Genomic DNA, 26,195 nt, shown 5'->3' with positions numbered 1-26,195 from the left:
ATAATGCAGCCGGAAAAAAAAAAAAACCTGGAAAAAAAAAGGATGTCGAACGCAGCTTGGAGCCGAGAATGACGCGTTCAAATCTTGCCTACGAAGAAGTGGCTTGCTCGGGCATCCTCACTCATCCTGAGGCGACGCCTTGTTTTGTCCCATGGGAGGAATTCAGGTAGCGACACCAAACAGAATATTCCCGTTAAATCGATGCGTCTTTCATCGCGTTTCGCTCTTTGTACAGCATCAAATCAATCCTGACGTGGGAAAACTATATAGACAGAGGGATGAAGGCGGCATGACAGCCTGACACTTTCACCTCCGACGGCATGCTCTCATCCCGGAGGATGAATACTTTCTTTTTCGCTGTCTTTATACCGTCACTGCATTCATTCACAAGGCAGATGACAGAGAACAAAGTCTGTCAAAGGGTAAGATGCTAAGCGTGACTTCATGCTGTCGCAGTCTGACGATCATCAGCGGGGATGTTATCAAATACCATCCTGACAGATGACACGGCGATATGGATTTATTAAGTTGCAAATCAAATAGTTATATCGAGTAAGCCATCATCTGCGTTGGATAACACATTAGCATGGAAAGAGCCTGGAGGAAGACGTGAGCTTCGCTGGACAGTCTGGACTAATGGTTATTGACTCAGGTTTATGGCTCGTCTCACGACGTGGAAGTCAGTCATTCTTGTGACAAAAACGGGGCAATATCACACATTTGAGTTCCCACCAAGTGGCAAACGGTAAAATTAGACGACCCCGACAGTTCACAGGTAAGAAAAACTTGTGATTCAACAAGCCGTTCAGATCCGTCCCCCCTCGCTTCCTCTGTCACGCGACGGGCTCGTAAGGAGGTCTTCATGAGACTGTCAGAGAGTGAATACAGGTGTATTCAGACAGTAAGAGAAGCATTGGGTGTGTCTTAGTTTTTCTAAAGTATGTCAATATTAGGTGGAAACCTGTATGAACCTATAAATTAGCATGAAATGTCCCCTTTAAGGGCTGTTGAATTCCTTCTGATTACATATCCATATAGCTTTTCTTTCTGGAATCACCCTTTCCTCTTCATTCTTAATTGGAAATCATCCATTTAATAAATCTAATGCTACCACTTTATAGAGTGTATTCATCATGCAATCAATTAATATGCAACGGACGAGCCAAAATGTCTGCAATTAGAAGCCCACAATGTGTGAATAATCGCACGGCAAAGGCACACAGTCGCGCTCGTTTCTCACTCTCGTGGGAATAGTGGGTTCTATAAATGACCGACCGTTTCGTGAGGATGAATGAAACACTCTGGTGCGTCCTAATGAGTGTTTGGACCCGGCGACTGGCACGCGTCGGTCCTCAGAGGGCGGCGGCGGCGGCGGCGGCGGCGGCCAGGTGGCAGGGTCAGCGTGTCAGCTGGAGGCGCGTCGCGAGCAACAATTAACTCGCCAGCTGAATGGATGAGATAGGCCGTCTTCTTGCCTGAGCTGCGCACACGCACGGCCTCAGGTGATCGGTGCCTTCTGAAGTCCCGCGGGATGAACGAGCATTTACAACCTCGTGGACGCCGAGAGAGAAACGGAGAACGCCGGCTTTTTCTCTGCTTTGCAGAGCCAAACGAGTTGTTCCCGCCAACGCTAATCATTAAAGATCCTTGATAACTTGCGTATATGGAGTGAGTGCGCGGTCACCAGCACATCCGTGGTGTATTTTTTCGATACACTCATCTTGCAGCACCTGTCCAGAATCCCTGAAAGATATTCCAGTTGAGAAACAAACCCAAAAAAGATACAACACAACTTGAATGTTGGCGTAAAGTTATCGGTGTTTGAACCAAACGTAGTCATCTGAAACGAAAGCGCAGTTTTTCGGAGAGTGAACGGTTTGTTTTTAAAATGATGAGATGTTCGAGCTTATCATTTGATCCTCTGCCGAGGAATAAATATACTCGACAGTATATTACACTGATGAAAGATATAAGCTGATTATAATCATCCGTTTGTATTCTGTTGCGTTTCTCAAAGCCTTCTGCAATCACGGATTGTAAAAACTGTTTTTTAAAAAGCAAAATGACTTGAAGTTAAAGTTCAAAGTTTTCATTTTCAACAGGACAAATGTGACTTCACATGAAGCACCGCATCAAATAATCCACCATGGGACACACTTAGATATTTACTGTATGACGGTAGACCATTAAACTCCAAAATAACTGGTATTCTGACCCCTTCACCTCGCCGGGTGCGACTACGACGCTCTTTCACGACGGCGTCGCACGTCTTCATGTACATTCATGGCTGAATAAGGTTTCTAAAAATAGCCAGAAAGCATCCTGAAACTAAAATCCACCTCGTGAACCCTCTGAGTTGCCGGCGGGCCGCCTCCACAGACAGCTGGGTCATGAGCGCCGATGAGACTTTGAAGTCTCTGTGGTCCAATCACGGCTCAGGTTGGAGCGGACACCTGCAAATACAAACGAGTTGAACGCCGAACGCGTCGCAAACTGAATTCAACACATGCGTTTGATAAACGGATGGGTCTGTCTTGTGTTGCTGTCGTCTCAAAGAGCAGAATATAAATATGTTTATATCCAGTCTACGCCGTCACTTACGGTGCTTATCTTAAATCCGGCTTCACAAAGACAGGATGTCGAAATGGAGGCGGGTTTTCAGAGCTTTTCTCAGGATATTCTGACTTGATTTTAGACCAGAATACCGGAAGAGTTGAAGCAGTTTTTGGGGTAACGTGTGTCAAGAGGCACAGACGCTCTCCGCTATTTATTTATCCGGTCCTTTTTCAAAATAAAACATTTTCCCAACTTTTTTTCCTTCCTCAAAATAAAGTTTTTTTTCTTCTTTTTTTTTTCTTCAGGGGCTCAGGGCTTAAGGACCGCTGAACTACACAACATGTGTTTCCTCTGGAGGGAAGGTGCTCGAACCTTGGAACTGAACAATATTACAACATATTTAGTTTGCTATCATAGGTTAAAAAACAAAACAAAATTAACTTTCTAAACAAGGAAAACAGCACCAGATGTTCTACCGTATGGTTTCCACTGCACATTCTGATGATTCATGCCTCATCATTATCAGTTGTCCTGAGCATGCTGTCGGCCACAGCAAAAGTAGGATTTATTTTGAGAGGTGGGAACGCTGAGGTTTCTCTCATCCAATAATGTGCAATTGAATAAATCATCAGTTTATCCGTTGTGGTTAGCCCATTGGGTTCACCCCACAAAGTCCAACCAGAATATCTGCAGCCAGCTGAAAGTCAGGCTCCCAGCATGCATCAGTGTATCCGTCACTGCAGCAGAGGAAGAAAAAAAAGATATGTTCTAAAAACCAAATAAGTGAAACAGTTCAAATGAAAAACAAAGATGAGGTTGATCCAAAGGGCTCAGCGGCAGAAATCCTCAAAAGTAAGTACTGCTGACCCCGCGGCTCACTACTGGCGGACCGCTGCACGTCTGCCAGCTCAACAGATGCATTGGTTTAATTGGAAAACAAAAGACAGCCAGAGGCGCCGCAAAGGGTCAGATATGGGATACGGATTGTGTGCGGCAGCGCAGGAGGAACCGCGTCTTCTTTATCTGTTAAAGCTGATCAAAACTCCTCCTCAGCAAGAAGACCTTGGGGCATCTTGCATTAATAAAGACATCCGAAGTGTTCTCCATTGATTCGCCGCGACCCCGTAAAGGGTAATGATTTCATGTTTGCAAGGAGAAGCAAAAACAAACTTTGAACATGTCTGGTGGTAAATAGCAACGATCCAGCTACACAATTCAGTAAGTCAGTGAATGTGGAACTAGAGATCAAACATGGGGAGGCTTTTTAAGAGATTAACATATTAGATTAGAGACGCACCGATCCAATTCGGATTCCCTATCCAATTTTCTAAAAGTCAGTCTGGCCTGTCCATTTAAATTTTAGTCGACTATAATTGGCAGACGCATTTCTTTTCCGCCACTGTCCCTCACTGCTCCGAGCAGCATGCATGTGAATGAATTACAAAATAAAATGTGTCTGATCAAGTTAGTTGTTCCAAATGTTTCAAGTTTGTTCCTTATTTTTGTCCTGCAGACAAATTCTGTGTCACGTTGCTGTCTGTGTGCCGCAGCGTTTTCTGGTCCTAAAACTCTAAAGCGTGTGTGAATTTGTTCGACTAAAGTGTCCGTGTATAAAAACTGGCCAGTTTTCAAACAGTGCATCCTTTAAGATACGTCCTAAACAACTCTCCTCTGGCTTTAGAAACCCACAACGACAGAAGGAAGCAACCGATCAGTCGGTGACTCCGAGCCGCCTGTTAGGCTACGACTCTACTTATATGTCAAGGTTACCCCGAAGACTTCTGTCTGTATTCATCTGTCAACATGATTGCTGCCTGTTGGCTTTCCTTCAAAAGACTGTGCTGAAAGGAAAAAAATGATTGGAACAAACTTTTTTTTCCATTTCTTTTGTGGAGTATTTCTTGATGTCACCAAAAGACACATCCTGCAGTCGCTCCAGCGAAGGAGTGAATTTGGAGACTTTGGCACAAACTTCCAATAAATTCTGGCGTATTTTTTTGTCTTGATGGTTGTTGACAGCCAAATGAAGCTCGACTAAAATCTGAAAAGCTCAAAGCAATCTGTGAGACGAGCTTTTTTCTTCTTCTTCTTCTAATTCATTTGCATTGTAGCAGCTCCAAGGCGATTTACATGACATCACTGCTCTGGGCTTATATCACTAGAGTTATAAATTCTGAAATAAAATAAAATACGTAGATCATCCATTTCTCCTCCCTGAGCATAAGATCTTACTTGGCTTCATCGTCTCCTCCTATCAGCGGCCAGCCCCAGTCCGAGAGAGACAAGCGCACATAAACCCCTTAGCTTCACAGGTCCACTTAGTCGAGAGCCACTAATCTAATCAAGTACAGCAGCTAATGCACAATGAAGGCAGAGTCATTTACTCGAGATGCCAGTCAGACGCTTCCTGGGTGGACGAGAGAGAGAGGGAGAAAGAGAGAGAGAGAGGGAGAGGGAGAGAGAGAAAGTTCAGGGACTAGAATGAAAAAAAAAAAGAGGATCAGCTGGAGACAAAGCTCAACAACAGCCAGACGCCCAGCTGCTCGTATCGAGTGTGTCTGTTTTCTCTCCTATCGCTCCATCTCGTATTGACAGATAAGAGAAAGCTCTCTAAACGTATCCATATTTCAGCGCTCTCCATCCTCCCCCGTCCTCCTCCCTCTCCTCCCCCCATTCGCTTACCTGACTGTAGCGCCGCCGCTGCCTCACTTGCGGCTCCTGAACAACTTGGTGCAGCCTCTACGCATCGGTCCCTCCGCCCGTGTGACTCAGTCTCGCTGCCCTCCAACACCTGCTGTCGGGGCTCTCAGCCTCTCTCTCTCCTGCCAGATGATGCTGAGAGCAGCCCTCCCTTCTTTTTTTTTTTTTTTTCACCCGCCCTGTCTTCCTCTCTCCCTCTCTCCGCTTCCCTCACATCCGTGCATTCTCCTGCTTGTCTTTTTTTTTATTCAGAGGCGAGCACAAGCGCTGCTTTATATGGAAGCCCATTTCAGCCACACACAAAAGAAAAATTAGGACCAAAAAATAAATAAAAAATTAGGACAAAAAAAAATATAAATAAAATTAGGACCAAAAAAAAAAAAAATTTAAATTGGGACCAAAAAAAAAAAATTAGGACCCCAAAAAAAAAAAAAAAAATTTAAGACCGAAAACAAAATTGACTTTTTTTTTTTCGTTGTCTTTTTTTTTGTTGACTTGAAAAAAGGCAACGAAAACAATAAAAGTAAACCCTGTTTCATTCCTGGAGAGAAATGAGAACTTGACTACTGACTGCAATTGTCAAAATTACAGTTACAGCCTAAATATAATTGTAGCTAATATGTGTACACACAAAGTATATTGTTGTCCTTCCATTGACCATTTTTAAGAACTGAGTAAAATGCAAAGTCCACACATATATTGAATGAATTATTTACTTTAAAGTAACCCATCAATACGGCTTACGGGTGGTTGACATTGCCAAGCCATCTTTTGGTAAATACCAAGAGCACTTGAGTATAAAACAGTGCTCGCAATGTTAAATTAAAAGAATACGTGAATTGAAACAAGATTGGACTCTTTTGTGACTTGTACTTGTTTTGTTGTATGGACAATACATATTTACATTTAAATGAAGGTATTGTAAAACCAAAGTGATGAAATAACGTATTGCTTAGATATTTTTTTTATTTTCGTCAAAAAAAATTAAATTTGGTCCTAATTTTTTATTTTTATTTTTTTGTCCTTAATTTTTTTTTGTCCTTAATCTTTTTTTTAAATTATTTTTTGTAGGTCCTAATATATATAATTTTTTTTTGGTCATATTTTTTTTTTTTGTGTGGCGAGAATGGGCTTCCATACATTTCTCTCTCTCTCTCTTTCTCTCTCTCTCTGTCTCTCTTTTTGTCCACGTCTCCACCTCCCCTCTTTTCTCTCTCCTCATCCGACTGTGAGGGAGAGCTGCCCGTCCACGCTGTGGGTGTCGCTTTGCCTCGGCGACTCGAAAACACATTCTGCTAAAACGCGCCGTGGCCGGATGTCGGCTTGAAAGCAAAGTTCTTAAAAAATAGCAAAAGAAGAAGAAAAAAAAAAGGATCGAGAGACGCTACCTCATCTGAAAGAGCGACATCAAATCTCTCTGTCACATTATCTGCCTCGCTCTGACAGCGTGTTCCCACATCACAAAAAAAAAAAAAAACCCTTCTGCAGAAATTAGCTCGTTTTGAAACATTAGTGGCAGACAGTCAGCTGAAAAGCTCTCAAACGCTGAACTGTAGATTTTGCGGTTCGCTCACTCACAATGTAGAAAACCACTTGCTCAGCCCACGGAGGAATATGCACAGGTCAGTGTTGTCCAGTGTATTACCGAGTGATCGTATCTCCCTAATCCTCATGCAGAAGACAGCACAATGCTTGTCACAGACGGAAAAAAAAGCCTTCCGTAAAAAGCATGAACACGATTTGAATGCCAGTCGCCTGTTTGCGTCCACCTCTCTGCACCGGTGTCTACAAATAAGGATTTCCATTTTAAAACCACTTTATCCTCTGAAATAAGTCCCACACACTATCAGCTGTCAGACAGACCTTCTTCTCCGTCATGTCCGCAACAGGAGTTGCTTCTTTTTTTAGCGATGACTCAGGATGCGTCTCGTAAATCTCGAGAAATACACTTTAATGCAGGTCGATCCCAGACGTATGCGCAAAAGATCTGTATACATCTAAAACCTGCGGCGCACGCAGTCGAGCCAATCGATAAGCCGTGAGGCCGCGGGCCCTGAAGCCGACCCGTGAGGGGGGATGTGAGCCGAGCCTCCTGGCCGCCAGTGTGTATAATGTTACAGGTAGCCCAGAGCTAGCTTAAGCAACGCGAGCGTCCACAATGAAAGGAACACACAAAGCTCGTGCTCTTCCCAGCTGCGCAGGAGGTTGGAGGTCACAATGGATGAACGCACATTGTGTTTCTCCACTCGAGGTCCAAGGTGAGCCGCTCCGCCGCTCACCCCGTGAAGATAGTGTTACCTCGGAGAAGGCGGGGGGAACACCTGGACCCGGAGTTGAGCTCCAACAGTCGCAGGTTAAGCAGAATCAACACCTCTCTCACCTCCGAGCTGCCAGTGGGTTGTGGCTGGAGATGAAAAAGGATTTTTTTTTGTGTGTGTACATGGACGCAGAACAAATCAGGTCTAGAGGAAGCTCGCTAAACAAATGAGGATTCAGAAAGATTGTACGCTTCAGTTTAGTGGAATCAGATTCGGGATTTTATGGATCTTTTGGATAAACAGGGAGCGCCGTACGGGGCCTAAAAGACGCCTAAAAGAATCAAAGACAACACTTAAAAATAAAGATTAAAAGACAGATGGATCAAGAGAAAATATCACTATGCAGAAGGATTCTGTAGCTGAATGCATTGGGGTGCCATGCAGGCCAGTACTGAACACAAGTAAACACAATCAGAGATGCAGAAAAGGGTTTTTTTTGGCCAATAGCGATGCAATGGAGCTTTTTTTTTTAACGAGCAGAATCCCATTAATTTAAAAAAAAAAATCTTTTTTTCATTTTTGTTTTTGGACAGTAGCTTAATGTACAACGTATACATCAACACGAGTGTAGTATTCAATATACACCATCCAGTTTTTCAAATTAAGTCACATTGTACATTGTGAGAGAGAGTACACGTAAAAAGGGGGGGATTAGAGAGAGAGAGAGAGAGCGAGAGAGGGATAAAGGTCAGAGAGGTTTCCTAAACTAGAGCAGCGTTCATTCATCATCGCCACAGAATCTGTCCGTATTGGTTTTGCATATCTCACCCACCTCAAAAAGAGGCCCGAAAATGGCTTTCCCATCACAGGTGAAACGTTAGCACGTGTAGCCCGACGGCTGCAGGGCCTCATTCCCGTCGCCGCTTGAAAGGTGGCGGAACGGAAGCAGTAATTCAACACAATAACCGCAGTGTCAGCACTCCCAGAAACCCCCGCTGGCTCTCATAATCACCGGGCTTTTAGGGTGGCCCTCTCTATTGATTTTGGCAGCGATAATAGAGCCGAGTGAGGAACCACGGGGCAGCGAGCATGTGGAGGGAAAAGCTGGAACTCCATCCACAGTTCACCAACGCTGCCAACGCCTGATCTCCTGTCAGGCGTCGCCCAAGCGTTTCAATAAATTAAGTTTTTGTGTACGTTCAATTTGCATGTAATGAACAAGAATGATGAAATCCGATAACATGTTTCACCACATAATCTCTGGCTCTTGGGACTTCACACTTTTTTATTTCTTATTAACTTGGCAAATCCCTCCTGAGCGCTTGAACAGCTTATCTTGCTCACGGCTGCAGTGGGCCTGCACTTTATCCCAGCATGCATTGGGCCGGCTACTGTCTCCCTGGACGGGGTGCCAATCACAGTAGGCGTGTACGTTCAGACAATCACCGCAACATTGACGGCAGCTTAATAATTGCTGGTTGCTGGTTGATACGCCTTTGAAAAAACTTTGTTTTAAAAGTCACGTGCTGAAGCGCAGAGTGAACTGCACCAAACTGATCAGGTTGGTGTCAGCTTGAAGTTATTTAATACGCTGTTTTGGTGTATTGTATAGCATTTTTCATTCTTTTGTTGTGTCTTCTATTAACTGCTGCGACTGTGACCAACTAATTTGTCACAGCATCCATCTATCTATCCATCCATCGTTCTACCCCATCCGTCCGTCCATCTATCCATGTATCTATCTCATATATCCATCTGTGTATCTATCCTTCCATATATCCATCTATCCATCCACATATCCATCTGATATATCCATCTATCTATCCATCCATCCATCCACATATACATCTCATATATCCATCTATCTATCTATCCATCTATCCATCTATCTATCTATCTATCTATCTATCTATCTATCTATCTATCTATCTATCTATCTATCTATCTATCCATTGTTCTACCCCATCCATCCATCCATCCATCCATTAATCCATCCATCCATTCGAGGGACAGAAAAACTAGATTAAAAACAAAATGTGTATTCTCTGTATTTAAAAGGGACCGTGTACAGTTCAAACATAAATGTCATCATTTGCTGCATCGTACCAGATTATAGCTTCAGCTACTTCTGTGGTCTCTGCTACAGCCTCTTGGCTCCAGGTGACACCAAGATACACTTCACCTCCAATCCCCTTCCACGACACACCAAAACAACTCGCATCCTAATTTACCATCAGAAGTTATTTCTCAGTCGGTAAACTGAGAGAAACTTTCAGAAACACAACATTGTTGGATTCTGAAAGCATTTTCTCATCCTAAATTGATTGAATCGGGGAGTGGATTGATCCGAACCCCCCTCTAAGCCACCTCCTCCCTCCACTCTGCAGTGTTTTCGAGCGCCCCGGTGACTAACAGGGTGATTACAGTCATTATGTGGACGTGCAGGGCTGCCAGCCGCTGCTCCAGGAGGGCACGCCGGCCGCTGAGCGAGGAGCACGAAAAGAAGACAAAACAACAACAACAACACAGCTGCCCTCAAGCAGAGAATGAGAAGACATTGATATATATATATATATATATATATATATATATATATATATATATATATATATACTCATGAAGAAAAAGTAGTTGAATAAGAGCTCCTTTGTGTGCCTTGATGCTTTGTGGGAAATATGAACAAAACTGAAACTATTCCCCGCGTCTGTCGTTTGGAAATGTCATTGTCGAAAAAAAAAAATCTCCATTTTCCAGACAAAGGGAAGCGCCGCATCTGCCTTTTGCCTGAGAAACGGGACCACTGATGAAATATATATTTATATATATCGTTGTACAGATGAGGAGAGTGACTTGACAGCTGTATTCATGAACAACGCCCACAAAATGTCACAACGCAACCCAGACGAGGCCGAGCGGGAAACCATCGCACCGTACTTATGGACGGATTAAGAAACCACGACGGGCCCCTGGGCCTGGACGTAAAAAAAACCTAAAAGCTAAAAAACAAGACATTGCTAACAAAACAGTCCGTATGGGACAACGATACCGGAGCTGAGCAGACAACATAACGCAAATTATATGATAGCAGAGACTTTGGTTGTATGAATTAAACAAATTACTTTTGTAATCGTTACAACCACACGGCTCACAGTGGAAATAACCACACCCTTTCGTTTTTCAGTCGGACCTTTGAGGCCCTGTTCATGACATGAGTGTAGCATATACCGGCTATGGCGCATCACATCATATCATATCATCATATTAATAACAGCGACGTCACGCAGAAGCTCTGGCCCAGGGGCCCCCTGAGCTCATGGGCCCCTGGGGCCCGGTAGCCCCGTTCGTCAATGCATCCCTGACCCGACTCCCGCGGAGGGAGGCCGATTGAAGAGTCTCCTGGACTGAGACGTAACAGAACTTGATGACATGGACTCGACCTCTTGATAAGTGGCGACGACAGCAGGCATCATTACCCCCCGTCAATAAGTCTTTTCAATTAATCAGCTGAACACAGGAATATTAAGTGGAGCGTCTTATGAAGCACAGCTGGGAGGGGAATATACAGTAGCTTTGGTACACTTTTATTTATAAGGCAATTCTTGGTTTGCTCCCAAACTTCCTGTGAGAGAAGTGTCGGACAACACTCTTTGGACTTTTTTCATGCTCACTGTCCCGTGTGCCAGAACCGAAATGAGAAAAAAAAGGGCTCTTGTGTACTCTGTCCCGCTCAACATGGAGTATGTTGCAGAATGTTTTAAAGCTTAAAGAACTGATACCACCGACCGCTTTTTGATTGAGAATGAAAGAAAGAGAGGCAGGTTCCCTAAAATGTAAATGTTTTAACTTGTCTTGTTCTATGTTTTCTGTCTGTAACTATGTGTGTGTGTGTGTTTTTTTTTTTTTACGCTGCTGCCTGTCTTGGCCAGGTCTTCCCCTAAAAAAGAGATGTTTAATCTCAATGGGACTTTCCTAGTTGAATAAATCAGTGTTTTCAACCTTTTTTGAGCCGACATTTTTTTTTACAACAAATAAATCCCGCCGCAAACCAACAACCCATAAAAAAAGTTCCAAAATGTCACATTGTTGCATAATACAGCATACATGGATGGTCATTATTGCGCTACCTGCTGGCATGGAAGAGTATTTAATTACCCGGCCAGCCATTATTTTGCAGGCTCAGACGATTCAACAATGGAAAATGATTTGTTGAAAATTATTATTAAGTGAAATTGGACATTTTCCCCGAGGCACACATGACGATCTCTCACGGCACAGTGGTTGAAAATCACTGAAATAAAGGTTTAAATAAATAGGTGCCGGTTGTTATAATCTGTGTTTTACATCATCTGCATGTAAAAGGAGAAAAACACAACAACTCTCTGGCAAAGTGCCTGCGTATTTTGTTCCAAAATATGCAGTTTTAAAGTGTGGTAAGAGGCTGGAGAGCACTCCTCTTTCCCCTCGTCCACGGCAGCTGCAGTCGAGCATGTATTTAAACCCAACAGGTGCACCGGGTAGCAGGCGAGCCCCCATCTGCTAAAATGACCTCCAACATCACCGCAGCTGCATCGTGGTCGCCGTGTTTTTTTATTTTCCCTTCAGTGAACTCACCGAGGACCGGACACGCCCGTGTGGGGTCACGGCTCGGGGTCTCCTCCCTGCCTTGTTTGGCCGCTGGCGAAGAAACACACGGACAGCCAGTCCGTCCACTTATAAAGAAAACACATAAAAAAATTAAAGCAAAAAAAAGCCCCGGTGCTTTTTTTTTTTTTTACCCCGCCGTCAAAACTCAGCCACTCTGAAAAGGATTTTGTTCCATTATCACTTTAAGCCTCGAGAGATAATTAACATTGGCCACATTCATTGCATCATGCAAGATAATAATACAATAAGGGGCTTTGTAAAATAACTTTGGAAAGGGTTTATTGCGTCATGTTTTCAGTATAAAGACTCAAGCTGAAGTGAAATATTTTAGGATTTTTTTTGCACTAGTTTTCATGATAGATCTTTCAGGCACTGGGACGTCACTCGGCAAGATGTGAAGTCCAAAATCTATTGCGTGGGCACACTGTGGATGAGACGCATTATCTGTGAGCCACAATATGGTGTAAATAAAACTGTGAGCGACATGAAAATACATTGGTTGGCAATTCCTGCCAGAAGTATCAGAGAAAATCTTATTCAAAGTCTTTTAATGTTGGGATTTTGTGTTATTATGTGGTGATAGCAAAGGGCGGGGGGGAAAAATCGATACAGCATAGTATCGCGATATTTTGCGTGCCGATATTGTATCGATACACCGAAGCCGTGTATCGATCTTTTATATCATCAATTCCTAGAATAATACAATCAATGTATTTTTTTGTTGACAAAGTTTTCCTTTGGGGTCAATTTGCAATTGACAAAAAATTTAATGAATCGCATTATACTGCGAGACTCAATGTATCGCGATATTATCGTATCGGGACTTAAGTATCGTGACGATATCGTATCGTGGGACCTCTGGGGATTCCCATCCCGAGTGATAGCCGATGTAACTTGCCTGAGGCTTGTGTGCTGTGAACCAGGAGGAGCCATAGCGGCTAAATTCTCATAACTGATGACTGATGGGCACGGTGCAAAAGAGGAAATTAGAAATGTTTCATCTTCTATTGGATTATGGGGATATTTGGGTTTAAAGTGGGAAATATGTGATCACTCACTACTGAAGCGGGCTGTGATAAATGTGTAATTTTAATGAATTGGACTGTGAGAAAAACAATAAGGAACAGTAGGGGCCGAGGGGACAAAGAGATGGAGGAGGACGAGGGACTGAATGAAATCCAGTAATGATGATTCCTAATAGATATCAGCCGTCGAATCCACTTCAATCAGTGTGGATGGAGGAGACGAGGTCAGTTGAGGATGAAATCAGCTGTGCAGAGCAACAGATGGTCCAGCCGAGTGACAGTCTGGTGGAAAAAGACTCAGAAGAACACATTCACTTGTTGGACCGGAGTAAGAACGGGGGGGTTTTTTGGGCAGCCACAGCATCATTTTGTAATTCTGTAGCACGAGGATTTGGAGAAACACACAATGGAAATAACTGCTGCCCATTGCTGGAAGGGAATTATGCTTTTAAATTCTGCCCAGGAGGGTTTAAACAAACATTTTAATGAATAAAGTTTGACGCAGTGGGCCACACTACCACTGGGAACAAGTCGTCCAGGCTGTTCGGGGGCCTCTGGGGTTCAACGCAATGTGAAGAAGGCTCCCTTAATATTCTGTTCATATTTGGTCTCCATTCAGACTGTCTTATATAAAGTAAACAGTATGTTTGTCCCCAAGACAGTTAAGCCTTGACTGAGTGTACAAGCGTTGCCCTCATTGCTTTGCCCTTTGAGCAACAAACAGCCGGCGACTCTCTCCTCACGTCGCCGACTCTTATACGAGGACCGGCCATTAACGGCAAGCTGAAGAGGCACAGATGCCCGATTAGAGCCCCCCCCCCCCCCCCCCCTCATCGTTCATCACAGAGGACCACTTCATTACTGCCCCGGCTCCTCGTGTCAGTCACAGCGCTGCTCGCACTCGTAGGCAAACAGACACACCTCCAGCTGTGCACATCCAGAATATATCACGTCATCTCAAAGAGGAGCGCCTCGAGGGGGCGTCCCCCAACCAAACACCTTCATTAAGGAACTATTTCACTGCGTAGCTAGATTACATTAGAGGAGTTGTTCCGCTTTATGAGCTACATCGGTAGACAGTCATTTGAGCTCGAATGCTTTCCCTCCCATTTCGTGTGGAAGCAGAAATGTAGACATTTCTCCGCATTGATTGTGTCCTCCTTACTTGCAGCCCTGCAGGGAGCTTCAGACAGGAGGAGGTGAGCGCCACCAACACCGAGAGCGTTCGAGGTAATGAGCGCTGAACTGGAAAACGGTGTGCTGTGAGCAGGTTTTTGCGCCGTAAAGTAAGTGTGTCGGCCCCCTCCTCCCCTTTTTCCTGCTTGTCCAAATGAATCAGGGCTATTCCATCAACGACAAAGAGTGTTTGGCGCGCCGCGCCGGGACGATGGAGACGTCTGTACTCGGCGAGAGCATTAGAAAAGGCGTCCGTACGTACGTGCACACGCGACGCCGGCACCTGCACCCGGGCCGGTCGGGGACAACGTGGTGGATTTTTAAAGCAGCGGCACGCGGCGGGACATCGACGAACAGAGGACAGACGCCGCGGTTCGAAAGTGGTGAAGCTCGCTGACGTGTCGGCGAGTCACAACACTGAGGCGGGTCCTGATTAAGTCAGAACCTTTTCTGAAGCCATCCAGACATTTTAGTAACAAAAACCTACTGGGGAAAAAAAAGAAGAAGAAATCACCCTAGAAAGAGAGATTATTAAATAGTGTATTGTGGATACTTGAGCGTTCTAATCTAAGTGCAGCCGGAGACTGATGGAGTACACAATTGGCATAATGACTCAGTGATTATAATCAGAGCTGTGGATCGCTAGCCTGAGGCGCCATTAGCGTGCGCTTTGCGAACAGAGAGAAAACTGGATCCTGGTGATGAAATTCAGCGGGTGTCTGAGGGTGTGCTCTCCTCTGATGAGCCTCAACCATCCTCACACCTCCAATTTCCTCCCCTTTTTTCCAACGGATATTCCCTCCCGTTGTCCTTCCTCATGATGGCTTTTGGTTTTTAAAAGAGTCAATGGCACATTTTTTTCATGTGTAACAATGAAGCGATGCATTTTTTTTTCTTCTTCCTTCTCTCAGCTGGCTGAGAGCCTCGGAGACGAAGTGACAGAATCGCTCTGAACTGAAGAAGACGAGCCACTGCTTTGTTGCATTACGACACAAACACAAACACTCCAGAACGTGCAATTCATATTTTGTCGCCCTCTCTGTGCTCTCTTTCTCTCAAACTCAGCTCGGGGATTTGACCGCGCCCAGAGTCTGCTTCTTAAGCGCATTGTTAATTACAGCAGGTATTAAACCTCCACTGACGGACCTGCTGTATGAATTTGGAGAGAAATGAAATGTTATGCAGAATATAAATGCTTCGAAGCTTCAATTTTGAATTTAAAATCATCCTCCTAGTCTGGTCGGTTAAAACGATGCAGCACCTTGACGTGAGCAGCCCATAAGAAGGAAATCTTATTTAAAAATAAGTCCATTTTCATATTTATTTGTTTTGATTTGCATTTAAAGATTAGTTTTATTCAACCCCAGTAGACAATATGGCACTAAATGGGTTTAAGTTTGACGTACGCTACTTTTGTGTCCTTTTTAAACTGATCAGATCGACATTTTCTAAAAAGGAAACCAAAGAGCTGTCCAGTCCAACTGTCTCTTTTGAAGAAAAAACATGTATTATCCGATTATTCGATGGCTAAGAACACATTGTGCACATTAGCATCGTCTGCATATTAGATTAATACATCATGAATCAACATTACACAGGACTGTAACAGCTTGGGCTTGGATATAAAGTAGCATAACGACGGCACCACAAACAAATCTGTGCATAGTTTTCTGCAACGAGTCACTCTTCCTGGGTGAGACCTCGGAGGCCTCTTCCTCACATGGCCAGCTGGCCTGATGCACATCCTCGTGCTCTCTGTCAGCGTCCATCTGCTCGAGTCGCTGTGTACAGTCACACGTTCCCTCGGCCGCGTTCAGATACCACCACCAGAGCAGAGGAAGTCACATGCGCCGCTACATCTCCACTGGCATCACATATGCAGATGTCCAAAGCCCCGAGAGCCGCGGGAGAAAATAAGCTAAAGCACGAGTTAGAATCTCATTAAGCCGAGGTTGAGATAAAGAAGTGGTGGGAAAGGGCTGCTTACGGCGCTAGTGCTCTTACAATAAGGGTCTTATCAGCCTTCACCTTTTTAAACCTTCATCTTTACTCAGGTCATCACATCGTCATCACTTTGAAAAGAGCGCTTTTTGGGGAATATTAAAGGAAAGAGGCTTCCCTTGATCTCACTCCTCCTCCCATGGAGGACCTGACGAGCCGTGAAGCTGTGATGGACAGACTGGAGTCTGTCTTCAATCTGCTGACGCTGAGTCAACTGGCTTGTAAAAGTATGGATTATGTCTTGTTTGTTGCTGCGGCACACAACACAAACACAAACACAAACGCTGACATGTAGTTGAATCTAAAGTCCTGATGGATAAAGTCCATGTTTCATGTTTCACGATTCTGCTTTCAGGTGATTGAAGTTATATTTAATCAATGTGTGGTTGTTCTCGTGGAAGGAAAAGTCTTGAAGCCTTCACTTTAAAACCTTTTCAAAGTTGGAAGAGCAACATTTGGGAAGAGAGAATTGAACAAAAGAGAGGACTCACCACGAGGTTCTGGTCCTGGAGAAGCTCCTGTCAACTCTAGAGAGAAAACAAAGTGACGGTAAATCAACGGCTGCGTTACTGACAAGACTCTCTGTCAACAAGGTGGAACAGAGTATAAAACTAAAACAATGAACCGAAAGATGGTGAAAAACCTCCATTCATCTGAGAGAACCTGCAGAGTCGGGTAATAGTTGTGTCGCTACGTGCTAATTGCGTCAATTGCTAATACAGCTAGAAGGACCAGCGCTAACCGCTCATGTTGCAGTTTACATTTGTGTCTGTTCAAAATGTCTCCGCTGCGTCTTTTGTTCCTATTAGATGTGTGTGAAATTGTCATAATTAGCATATTAATTATTGAGGAAAACTGAGGACACAGTGACCTTTGACCACTGAGTAAAGCGCAAAGACAACCGTCTTTACGGCCTGAGCCACAATGGATGTCCACGACTTTATACCAAATTTCCACGACCAAACATTTCAGGAAATCTGTGCGTGAACAGTAAAAAGTGATAAAATGTAGTATTCAAACTTACAATGAGGATTTAAATCATACAGTAAACCCTAAATGACACAAATGAATGAAAGACAGTAGTTTGATTAAATGAATAAACATGTATATACAAGCCTGTATGTGTGCCAGCTTATATTCTGAGCCTCTTTCTTTTAAAAGCATATTAACTACTGCAAACTCAGCTTAAATGAACTCCATGAACGTATGAATATAACACATTTCCATGACTTTTCCAAAACTTTTGCAATGTCGTTTTTTTCCAGGAAATGACCATTTTTTAAATTCCCTAACTTTTCCAGGTTTCCCATGACCGTATCCCTGCGCGCTGCGCGCCGACTTTCAAGAAATTCGCCCGAGCCCTTCCTGACATGGCCATGAAGGAAGTGACCTTGACCTTTGACCTCAAACGTTCATCACGGAGCCCAAAAAGGACGTTAGCGACGTTAGCGTCACATGCCTGTAGCCGGAATGGAGGCATATGCAAATAATGACGCCGTGCAGTTAAAGAACTTCCAACAATCTACGCCCACATTGTGCCTCCAAGAAGCCAGATACCCCCTCTCCCCCACCCTCCACCTTCCACCCTCCACCCGCCTGCTCCGTTTCTTCCCTTCCCTCCATTTATCCACACCCCTGCCAGCCAGCCGCTCGCTAAATCCATCCAGAGTGGGATTGTCTCAAAGACGGGAAGAGGCGCCTGGCAGATGTGCCGTGCAGGGAGGCAGACGGACTGTTGGTGGATCCAGAAATGTGGGATCGGGGTGCCGGCCAAATCGTCCAAGTTTTCATGAAAAGGTCAATTAAAAAATGTTTGTCATAAGTGATAAGACAGAGAGAAGGAGCGAGGGTGGGCGTCCAGGTCAAAGTAACTGCTGTGAGGAGAGACGAAGAGAGAACAGGGGATCTGTATTTGTTTATTTGTTCAAGTGTTTTTGTTCCCTCTGTCGGTGCATTACGTTTAGAGGCTTTGTGGATGTTGTGCGGCCGCTTCTCTCTTTCCATTCACTCTGCATACTCCCACCTGGAATAATCTTTGAAGCGGCCCCAAAAAGGACGGCGCTCAGCGTGGACAATCGATCTTCTGATAATCGCCGCTTATCCTTCTCCTCCCCCTGAAGCCAATCAAATCATCACCGTCGGTGCCGCCACACTCGCGGGCGCTCGCGGGCGCTCGCTCCGGTTCGTCCGTTGGAACAGCGGCAAGAAAACATAACGACGGAGAATTGAAGCCGTGAATCCGGAGAGAGGAAGGCCGCTGTTTTAAAGTGTGGCACGCGATAGCGCTGCGTCAGGGGGCCCCGTGTGAGGTCACCGCCGGGCCGTGTGAGGAACTTGTCAACCTCGAAGACACATCCACAGTCTCATCCTTTTCCCAAAGAGGTATAATACATCTTTAGCGTAAAAACACACCTCACAAAGCATTATATATACATACACTGCTGCTCAAAAGTTTGGGGTCCACTTGGAAATATCCTTATTTTTCAAAGAAAAGCTCTTTTTTTCATCGAAGATATCATGAAATGAATCAGAAACACACTCTATACATCGTTAATGTGGGAAAAGACTATTCGAGGTGGAAGCGTCGAGGTGTATGGAGGCCCATTTCCAGCAGCTATCGCTTCAGTGTTTTAATGGTACGTTGTGCTTGATAATCTAATTGTGTAAAAGAAAACCCTTGTGCGGTGAGGTTAGCGCAGCTGAAAACAGCTCTGCTTTGAGCTCGTTGAGCATCTGGAGCGTCACATTTGTCTCAAAATGACCAGAAAAAGAGAACTGTCATGTGAAACTCACCAGTGATCTTCCACTTGCAAAGAAACTGAAAATGTGTCTGAGTGACCCCACACTTTTGAATGGTAGTATATATATATATATATATAGTCGCAGCCGTGTTATCACTACCAGCTCTTAATGGTGGTATGAAACAGGAAATCAAAGATCCCAAAAGTCCCGGCAGCCACGAGAAGTCCTTGAGCATGCAGCCATGAATGGCCAACCAGATATAATAATAATAATAATAATAATAAGCTTTATTTGTCTAGCGCCTTTCGCAGACCAGGGTCACAAAGCGCTTTGACGCACGTGAGCGATGGCGCGATGTCCTGGCAGAGATAATGATCATTTATGTGACTTTGACGCGTTGAGGAGCAGGTTAAGAGCTCCATACTTGACTTTCAGCCGCTCACATACAGAGTTTGCAGCCGATACCTGTTGACGTTGAAGGAAAAGAGAGTGTTATTGATTATTCCTGTCTCGTGAAAAAGCTTTTAAAATGATAAATCGGAGTTTCCCGGCGATGTCACGTCTACCATGAGTTACCCGCAGAGAGTTTGGAGCACGGGATGCGTTCAGAGGCAACACTCTCTGCCCGTCTCGCGTGATTTATTGTCGCCGTCATAAAATATTCACACGACGGCGTCTCATTCAGTTTCGGAGAGATAAAGCACTGAGTGTACGGTCAGATATTGTATGAAGAAATAATAATCCCAACTTCGACTCATCCCTCCAGAGATGTTTCCCTCAGTGTTTTTTTACGCCTGGCATCGAGTGATACATTTTTATAATACTTGCAGTTCGTCTCAGTCACTGACAATCATTTTCATTATCGATTTAGTTTGCGGCTTATTTTCCTGACTCATCGTTTCATCTAGAAAATGTCATCAAGAGGGGCCATCAAAAATATTACATTTCATAAGGATTACAGTGTCCATAATCAATCCCAATCCAGCAGCCGGAAGCAGCGCATGTTGTGTACTTCGGCTTGAAAAGTCCTATTTTTGTCAATCCGCTCATTAATTAACCAACAAATTGGATTGGAGTGGATTGAAATGCAAAGAGGACGTTTACAGAATTTCCTCACACACTGTGAAAACGGGTGTATGACGTCATCTGTGGCGTCCGACATGAGATATGATGTCATTTTTATAACTGTGGCTGCGGATGGACTCAACTTGAACTTCAATTATTTAAGAAAAGGCCTGCATTTCACGTGGAGGAGTGAGATTTAAAGGGAGTGAGCATTTAGACGGTGTTGCAAGGACTCAAATTGCATTTTGGGAAATGCAGTTTCCAGTGTTTGACCCTGACAAGTTAAAGGTCAGAATATCGCGGCCTTCATGCAGCTTTGATTTGTGCTATTCTTTTCAAATCTGACTGCCACAACATTTGGAAAGTGCAATGGTGAACGTAGCTCAGTGGTTAGCGTTCCAATCCTTCAATCAGAGGGTTGGTGGTTTGAACCCAGGCTGTGCTAATCTTTGTCCTTGAGCAAGACAGTTAACCCCAAAATGCTCCCTGTTGCTGCAAAAATGGAAGTTGCTTTGGATAAAAGAGTCAGCTAAATGTAATGTAATCACTAAACTGTTGGAGATGCTCTTAAAGGAGCAGTGGGTCAACATTAAAGGGCTCGCCTGCACCCTTGGGTGGCAGGATGGAGCTCAGCGATCAGTCCTGGCCAGTAAACAGTGCGTGTGCTTGTGTGTGTGTGTGTGTGCATATCTTTGTTTCTGCCGATTCGCTAACCAGCATGCCTTTATCTCCGTCTCCCCACTCCTCCTCTGTCGTTCCTCCCATCTCTCCTACTTAAGTACTTAGGTTTCTATCGTCAAAAAGAAGGATAGAAATGTGGGTAATCTTGTATGAGCGAGGATGGAATGATGTAAGGGATTGAAACTCAATCCCCGCAGGACGTCCGGCATCAAACGTGTTGTTTCCCCAAAAACCTGCCGCGGCGCACGCTCTCGCTCTCGCTCGGCGCCCGCCGCCGCCATCGGACACCGCTCGCCTCGGCGGCACAGCAGCTGCTGCGGACGCTATCCGGCGTGCTAGCGGTGACATTACGCGGCATGCGGGCGGCGAGGCCTCCGCTCTGCTGCCGCTGTGTTTGTTGCTCCGTGTTGAGAGTGGAAATATTATCTTGCAAGTCAGTGATACGGTTGGTGACCCCCCCCTCCCTCCTCTCCCCACCACCGTGCTGACACTCGCAACACACAATGTTTTGGTGTTCACAGTCACGAGTGAGAGAGGAAAGCGCCACATCAGCAGCTCCGCCTCTGTGTACTGCGCAAACAGGTGGAAGGTAGTTTGTTGTGACAATTTGTGTTCAAACGCAAGGGCGTCTTCTTCGAAGCAGCAAGACATTGAGCGGTGACAACTCCAAACTGTAATTGATTATTATCATAGACGAAATTTTTACCATTATTATACATGTTTTAAGGCCGTGAAACCCCTAACCACACACGTTTATACACTTTTCTCACACAGGCATTGACATTTTCTCACAAAACTCTCAAAGTTCAAACTTTTTGCGGATTTAAAAAAATAAGCCCGAACATATTTAACAAATTTCATTTTAATGATCAATCTACGAGGTCCTCCGCCGCTCCGCTGACATTTTAGCCGAACGTATTCTGTATTGTACAGGAGACACTGATTGACAAGGTGTACAGTACAGTCCTTCAGCCAATCAGGGCGCAGAACACAATGCGCGTTCAAACTGTAGCTGTAAAAAAAAATGATAATATCCGCAAAGCAGCGAGTCCGCAAAAGGTGAACCGCGTCATAGTGAGGGACGACTGTGTCACACGAATTCCTCTGACCAGCGAGCGATGAAGACCTAGGATTTAAACCGCGGAGAGCTTCCTTCTCAACCGGGAACAACAGGCGATAGAACAACTGAACCATTTGGACGGAAAGCTGCGCGGATTACGTGAGAAACCCGAACGAGACGCAGCTGAACGTCTTCACCCAGCGAGGAAGCTGACCACTCAGAACAGGATCGTAAAGGGCACTTGAGGCATTACCCTGCATCAGCACTCTCCCGTTGACTTGATAAATATGGGCCGTTGTGAGCCGGTGAGTTCAGTGTGTGGTCGTTAAAGTCAGATTTCTTTTGGGACTCGAATCCACTGTTTTTCCTCCTGACATGCGTCCGCTCTCACAGCAGGTGGTTTATTCCTCTACTGAAATGGCAGTGACCCAGGATTCCACTTGCTAATTTAATTTTCAAGCTGCTTGCTTCTTCTTCTTCTTCTTCTTCTTCTTCTTCTTCTTCTTCTTCTTCTTCTTCTTCTTCTTCTGCAGAATACTTGGATGGACTAGAGTGCAGCTTTAGTAGAAGTGAAAAGCAAACCCCGTGAGGAGGGAAAACGCAGCATTCGGCTGCTCGTTGTGAACGGCTGCAGCTCGGCAGCATGCCGATCATAAACGTTGTGGAACATTTTAAGCTCCTCAAAATCATGTTTAGAGACAAGTCGACAGTAGAAATCATCAATGTGATATCTGGACCGAACATTACCAACACTGAAGCCGCCTTAACACACCAACAAAAAGGTGCATTGGAGGGAATAAGAGCTGAAATAAAGGTTTAGTGCAGAGGTTGAACTCACTTTAGTGACATGCTGCCCATTTTAACCTCAAGTGGGCCGGACCAGTAAAATCACAGCATAATAACGCATAAAGAAGGACAATATTTCTCTAAGTTTAAATTATTGTTGAAGGTTTTTGGATGATGAACGCTATTTTTAAGGTCTTTTAATCAATTAACTAAAGACCAAAAATTCAGCCCACTTTTTATCTGCCGGGTCTCTCCTCTGCAGGTTCCCTCGCTTTGTGACGCCGCTTTTATGACCTAATCCATATTTAACCACTTCCACCACAATAACATCAGTACTCAAATCAATCGCGGCCGTGGATCAATGGTTTGCATCTCCGTCCTACAAGAAGAGGATCAGAGGTTTGAATCTCAGCTCTGTTCATTTAGATTATTTGTTTTTTCTCCTGTTGCACTGGACACCCTGGGGGGCCGGATCCGGCCCGCGGGCCGTATGTTTGACACCCCTGGTCTAGTGTCTAGTTACAGAAAGTGTCATAATCTTTGCGACATACACGAAGTACACAATGGCTTTTCGCGGCGTCCAACAAAGTGATGTTTTCAGCAATGAATGCTGAAAACATCCCGAAAGGCCCTGGACTTCATTCTCTGTACATTATGAGCTAAACATTACTCCATTACATCTTTGCAGAGCATATAGTTTCTACAGCTGCAATGTTAACGCTCAGAACGTTGGATATATTTAGGTGTTACACTCATAATAACCGAATGAATACTTAAAAATGTGCGTTTGCAATGATGAGTCATGAATATTTAAACACGAACATTGAAACTTCGAAGCATCAAAAAAAAAAACGAGCGCGGATGTCAGCACATCCCCGCATTCAAGAGGGAATGTTGTATGTAAATGACTTTGATCTTCAATAATTTATCCGAATAGTTGCGGACTTTTCTGCTGCCTAAATGACTAATCGCTGCGTGAAACGGTTTGAATCCACGAGAAACAGAAAAGCAAACAGCTGAGCAGCTCCAAAGCCTGAAAGGAAAGGCGACTTGGATGCTCGATCACACCGTCCTCCTCCCTGACGCCGCCATCGAGCAGGTAGCATACCTGGGAGGGGAAACCGAAACACAGCAGCGGCTTATATGCGCACAACATTTCACTCGGCAGGTCAGTTCCCAGTTGTCTTCCGGCTGAAAGGAAACAACTCTCAGCCTGTGAAACCAGCAGCAGCTTCTATTGGCTTTCTCTGGATCTCCAGTTTACCACCACAACCGTAAGGGGATAGTTTGTAGGATGGAGTTTAATATACATAACTGTGTTTTCATTGTTGTGTGTTCACGTAAAACCAAGAATAATTGTGTTTTTGTTCACTTGTACCTCTCCACCAGATGCCACTACATCCTACAGACTGCTCCTTTAACCCTCTGGACCCTCGACTTTACCTCATTTCTTAAATTCACCCTTTCAAAGGCACTTATATATGTAATATATATACCCATGTGTTACATTTAAAATGGCAGAACAACCTCAGCTCTCTATATAACGAGGCATCATTGCCATAAGGCAAAAGTGTAATGAGAAAATGTAATTTTGATTTTGGAAATTCTTCCTATCTCTTGTGAAAACATAACTTTACTCAGGAGGTCGGACTGTTTTGGTGCTAGAAATTGGTTTACCAACGGTCTTAGGTTCACAAAAGTAGTGAAATATACGAATACAATTGTGGACGCATGTCAATAAATGTCAAAACCCAAATTTTTTATTTTCTCTTTTTTTTTTTTGCGCAAATGAAAAATGACCATTACAACAATTTATAAAAAAAAAAAAATGTATTATACAAGAACAATATGTACAGAATATGCATGTTGAGAAATATACTATACTATTTACAATATAAATATGTCTTGCTTCAATGGCATAGCATCATGCCTGGAAACAGTTTCTGCAGGCAGAGGAACGTCACACTCAGTGCACTCCCAAGGTGTGTCTTTTCGCAGGCCTTTTCTTTTTTTGGGGGGGGGGGGGCGGCCTGCAGCAGCAGCAGCAGCAGCAGCAGCAGCAGCAGCAGCAGCAGCAGCAGCAGCAGCAGATAGACACAGGAACACGACCTTCACATGACGGGACGGGAGCGTCTGTACACAGAGATCTGCACTCGGCTGCATCTGTGTGTCACGGGTTTGGTTTGCTGGGCCTTGTGGAGGATGTTGCTGTGAGTGGTTGCAAAGTCCAGAAAAAGTGTTCTGTACCGGCGCATGGTCTTGTGCTGTGCAGAGTAGTACCGGTCTGAGAGATCAACTCCAGCCACGTGCTCGTTGTACTCTGCAACTGTGGGGCCGGGGGGCCGACGCCCTCGTCCAGGAGCCGTCTTGCTGCTTTGCAAAAAAATCAAAGTACACGGGCGAAAGTTGATGAAGCCGGTTCGATGTTATCGTGGAAAGCCAAACATACTTGTCCGAAATTGAAAAGTATTACGTCGTTATTTTTAAAATAGCTAAATAAAACCAACAGGGATTGAACCGTGTTCGGAAGAAGCCTAGCGGCTAACCGCTAATGCGAACTAGCTCTCCTCTTTGTCGATTGCAACACAGTTGTCAACAATGGAGGATTAACAATCATCGGCAACGAGAAAGAGTTAAAGTGGTTTGAATATCGTCCCTCCTGCTTAAGAGCACTTTTATTTTTCACTTTCCCGACTGGACAACTGCACGAGGAACTCCACAGCGTTAGCTAGCGTTGGAGTGGTAATCGGTTGCCCTTCAGTGGGTGTCGGGGTGTTCACGAGGGTGCAGCGATCGTCTCGTTCCTGTGACTTTTGACTTGAAAATGATTCTCGCAAACAATTAAAAAAAAACCTCTTCACCCAAAAAGTCCTCAAGCATCATTTGTTTTTTAATCGTTCTGCCGGCACTTCACATAATTGCTCGCTACAAAAACCATGTCATGACACGGCATGAGGGAGTAAAATTTATGCTCAAATAGATTACAGTTTTTGTTTGTTAATGGTTTTTTTTGTTGTTGCTGTTGTTTACAGGCAATTTGCAGAAAATTCGCAGTTTAAATTAAACTGTGTGCGGAAATTACGCCGCAAGTAAATAACTCCGAAAACAAATGTTGATAATTTAATGGTCCGAGTCTGGGCTCCACCCCACTTCTGTTTGATAATCCTCTCCCTCGTATTCATTAGGCGTTCATTTCCCCGGAGAGACAACCAGCCTTTTAACAACAGAGACACACTTTACGTTGACATCAGCGCACGAACCAAATCTGTCGGACACGAGTGAGAACGTAAAAAGCTCATTTATTTTTCCTGAAACAATAATTCGTTTCAGACAGCTGCTCGCGTTCAAAGAATCCAGAGGCAGCGCTACTTTAGAGATTCAAGGGGAGGAGGCGCCGCGATTTACAGTATCAGATTGATCACAGATGGAAAGGGAAATGTGGGGCAAAGTAAATTAATATGTAACACAATCCCTCAACTGGCGAGAGACTGAAGTATTAAG

General features: G+C 44.4%; 1 protein-coding gene across 9 annotated transcripts in view; it reads right to left on the bottom strand.

The window, feature by feature from the left end:
- Positions 1-26,195, bottom strand: part of rap1gapb (RAP1 GTPase activating protein b) — a 106,346-nt gene that overhangs the window by 40,090 nt on the left and 40,061 nt on the right. For 3 of the 9 annotated variants that reach the window (XM_068594612.1, XM_068594609.1, XM_068594615.1), the window contains exon 1: positions 5,239-5,400. The exons of 1 other annotated variant lie outside the window; for it this stretch is intronic. The gene's annotated coding sequence lies outside the window, so the exon portion shown is untranslated. Of the gene's footprint in view, positions 1-5,238; positions 5,402-16,851; positions 16,888-26,195 lie in introns of those variants that run through there. 5 more of the 9 variants (XM_068594613.1, XM_068594614.1, XM_068594616.1 and 2 more) reach the window with 3 other exon arrangements.

The sequence above is a fragment of the Clinocottus analis genome, unplaced genomic scaffold, assembly GCF_023055335.1.
Source record: "Clinocottus analis isolate CAN_PGR_092001 unplaced genomic scaffold, fCliAna1.0.p SCAF_3, whole genome shotgun sequence".
Taxonomy (NCBI): domain Eukaryota; kingdom Metazoa; phylum Chordata; class Actinopteri; order Perciformes; family Cottidae; genus Clinocottus; species Clinocottus analis.
The sequence above is the reverse complement of the archived record's forward strand: the minus strand, read 5'-3'. Positions and strand labels throughout refer to the sequence as shown.